The 4,252-nt window shown below is 31.3% G+C and overlaps 1 pseudogene; it reads right to left on the reverse strand.

The window, feature by feature from the left end:
- Positions 1–452: 452 nt before the first annotated feature.
- LOC106325694 lies at positions 453–3,381 on the reverse strand (annotated as a pseudogene).
- Between the last annotated feature and the right edge of the window lie 871 nt (positions 3,382–4,252).

The raw sequence follows: 4,252 nt of genomic DNA on the forward strand, positions 1-4,252 counted from the left end.
AATATCGAAATTACCAACTTATTGTTTTGAGTCAGTTTTTAATATAGGAAAGTTAGTTTTAAGTTTTTAACTCGCACATGGGTCTTGTCGAATCTTGATATCAATAATGACCACACAGTCCACACGAAATCATCTTTACTGATATAGCAAAAGTACAAAACTACTTAAACATTATCATTGTTTTACGAAAATAACAGATTTTGTGTATATGTGATTTGAAATCTTATTATATCCAGGGCCGGCTCAAACGTTTTACGGGTCCCGGGGCAAAACTAAAAAAGTGACCCTCAACATGTGAAACTGTAATGTTGATATCGTAGCTACTAAGTAATATAAAACAGTTTTTTTTTGGGAAATATAAACATAACCATAAAATTAAAATAGTCTTGATTCTTTTATAGCTTTTCTTGAGAATGAGATGATTTGCTTTCAAAAAAACCTTCATAATATAAGATGTTCTCCCGAATCTGAAAAAGAAAAAAAAGCAACAGTCATCCTAAAAAGAAATGCAATCATAAGAAACATTTTTTTGAGCTTTACTCGATGCAAAGTCATGGATAACAGTTTCAAAATCAATGCTTTCTAGAATATTCTTTTCAATGCATAAAATAGCTAAACCATTCAATCTTTCTTGAGACATTGAAGATCTTAAGTAATTTTTCAACAACTTTAATTTTGAAAAACTCCTCTCAGCTGAGGCTACAGTCACAGGTGTAGTCAAAATAATTCTATAAGCAATTGAAACATTCTGATAACAACCCACACTTTCAACAAACTCAAGAACTTCACTAGGTTCTATAGATACATCAGGTAAAGTCGTTTGCAGCATTCTCAGTTCAGAATAAATATCATTCAAATCAACATCAGAAAAATCACCATTAGAAAAAGTATTGTAAAAGTTAGCGCAATGAGTTCGAAGCTCACTTTCGTCTAATATTTTTAATTTCAAAGAATCAAATAAAAACCCAAAAACACTTTTAAAATTCATCATTTGATCAAACCTGTTCTTCACTGAAGTTAATGCCATGTCCACAACAACTAAAAAGTAATCAACTCTAAAAGCATCTTCACCTGATAGTACTTGTTCACCTGAATCAGTTTCATCAAACTGTTTTTTTCTAAAGACACGACGCTTATTTGGGAAAACTGGATCAACATCCATCTCATGAGCAATATTTTTAGCTACATTCAAACTAGAATTGAACCCTTCATCTCTATACTTCTCAAAAAACAGAATTACACCTTGGAGTTGTTTTAAAGCATTGTCAATGCACATAGATTTAGACTGTAAGTTCTTACTAACCGAATTAATAGCAAACAGAATTTCATACCAAATGACCATGCCAAGTAAAAATTCAAAATTATCAAATGCCATAATTAAACTTTCAGCATCACTTTTTGTCATAGCATCATCACATGATTCATACAATTCTATTAAAGCTGACCTTACTTGCAAAGTTTGAAATCTGATAGCTTTCACGCTGTTAATTCGGCTTTCCCAGCGAGTATTGGATAATGATTTCACTGTAAAAAAAGGAACATGGTCAAGCAAAATATTCCATCTCTTTGTAGAACCAGAAAACAGGGTATATATGCGTTGTACAACTCCAAAGAAAGAAATAGCTTTCAAACATGAATGAGCCATATCACTAACCACAAGATTAAGACTATGACAAGCACATGGCATATACAAAGCTTTTGAGTTTATGTCAAGCAATCGTCTTTGAACACCTTGATGTTTTCCTTTCATATTAGAACCATTGTCATAACTTTGACCCCTCACATTATCAACATCAAGAGTAAGAGACTTTAGAACATCTAATAATTTTTCAAAGAGCCCTTGACCAGATGTGTCATCTACCTTTAGAAACTCCAAAATATACTCTTCTACTTTAACTTTTTTATCAGACATGTTCACACATCGTATTATTAGAGTCATTTGTTCTTGGTGACTCACATCTGGTGTACAATCAAGAATCACTGAAAAGTATTTTGCCTCTTTGATAATTGCAATAATAGAATGCTGAACATTATGAGCCAAAAGCGAAATAAACTCATTCTGAATATTATGACCAAGATAATGATGATGAATTTCATGATTTTGAATGCGCCTAATATGATCTTGGATTATCAAATCAAATTCTGCAACCATTTCAATAGCTCCTAAAAAATTACCATTGCTATCTTGGTAAAGTTTTTTCATTTTTTCCTCTAAAAGCTAAGCACCGTTTAGAAAGAAATTTTACAATAGCAATGATTCTAATTAAGACCTGCCTCCAACGTTCTTTTTCCTTAGCAATTTCTTTTTGCAATTCTTTATCAATTGTCAGATTCTTTTCAAACCTTACTTTCAGCTCATTCCAAGTTTCCATATTAGTCATGTGTTCTATACTTCTCTCATGATCTTTAAGCCTCTCACTAAGATGTTTCCAATCATTAAATCCATCATTTGCAAACATATTTGAGCAGCTCTTAGATTTAAACAATTTGCAACAAAAGCAATAGACTTTATCCACATGTTTTGAGTAAACCAACCAATTTCTATCACTAGTTTCTCCATTGCTCATCTTTCTCATATAATAAGTATATGAGAAATGTCTAGAATACTTATCTAAAGGAAACACAAGATTCATTTCTCTTTTAGGCCCTTTTTCAATTAACACATCTCTCATTTTGTTGTCAAGATTTTCCCAATACCTAGGATCATATATGTTAACACAAGAACTTGGTTGTTCACAAAAATTCTGACTATCAACATTAGATGCATTTACCACATTATCATGCTCACTCAAATGACCAATAGTATCATCAAAATGATCATTTGATTCAGGAATATTATCCACACAATCAGATTTCAAATTTTCAGCAGCATTCTTTTTTATGACAAATTTATCTAAAGACCCTCTTTGTGATTGAATAAACAAGTCACGGGTTCTTTTTTTCTGCCTCTTTTTACATCCAGAATTTTGTCCAGTCATGATACAAGCTAAGAGTTTAGTAAGAGGAAGAGTACACCTGGATTTAAGAATCAAATTGCTGAAGACTGAAGCTAAAAGTGAAAGCTGGATACCTGAAACAATAAAACAAAATCAGTGATTCGTCCGTAATTCTTTATGCACATGTCTTTTCTTATAGTTTATACATGTAAAATCGTCTTGCTTATGCAAGAATCAAAGAAGCAAACAAAAAAACAATCAGCAATTTCTCTAGAAGATCAAGTGTAGAGAAAAGCAAAAAAAAACAGGATAGTAAACAAAATCATAAGGATCACTTACAGAAAATAATCAAAGATGCAAGAATCCTTGAAGAATCAACGATTTTGAGATCTTTTGAAACTGTATCGTCAATGGTATATGAACAGTTTTTAGAAGAGAAAGAAGAAATTTGATAAATATAATTATGCCTAAAAAAACTCACCATTAACGGCTAACCACTACTTAATGCTAATTATATTATTTTTATTATTTAATTATAATTTGGTGAAAATTTATACGGATTATCATAAATAAGATTTTGTTTCCATATATTTAGATATGTAAAAAATATTCATTAATTTCGTTTTTTCTAAAAGGTAAATTTATAGTTAACCAAAAAAAAATGTTACATTACCAAAAAAAAAAATTAGAATTATGGGCCCTCCAGCAGTGGGCCCTGGGGCGATCGCACTGCTGGCACTTGGTCATCAGCCAGCCCTGATTATATCAAGTTTGTGTGTGTGCATGTGTGGGTTGATAAGAATACTTCAATTTATTTTTGTTCAGAGAACCAGTGTACCATGTACTAGCTTTATGTGGAATGTTACTGTAGTGTCGTTAGTGATAGTACAATGATGAACTTCAATTATTCTGAGATGAGTTGAATTCATGTACGGTTCGATCATCCGTTTTCTTCGGTATGTTGTCTGTGTTCTGATTTATATATGAGTGTGTATGTTTTAGTCGATCAGAAGTGTGTGTAACAAAGAAACATTTATGTGATGGTGTTACTTTGTGCATCGGATTTAAGCCACCCTTAATATACAAAGTTTAAAAAAAAAAAAATCGAACAATTTAAAGGCTAACTCGATATCTGAAAAAGATTATTTGCATGATTCACATTATTTTTAATGTTAAAGAAAACAGAGTTCCTATATAAAATGGAGTAAAAACAGATCATAGGTTGTCGACACAAAAATAAAATCATAAGTTCGGTAAGTATTAACTCATGCGGATTCAGATTTAATATTTCAACAGTAATTATAAAATAACTACAA

This window comes from Brassica oleracea, chromosome C2, assembly GCF_000695525.1.
Source record: "Brassica oleracea var. oleracea cultivar TO1000 chromosome C2, BOL, whole genome shotgun sequence".
Lineage (NCBI taxonomy): Eukaryota > Viridiplantae > Streptophyta > Magnoliopsida > Brassicales > Brassicaceae > Brassica > Brassica oleracea.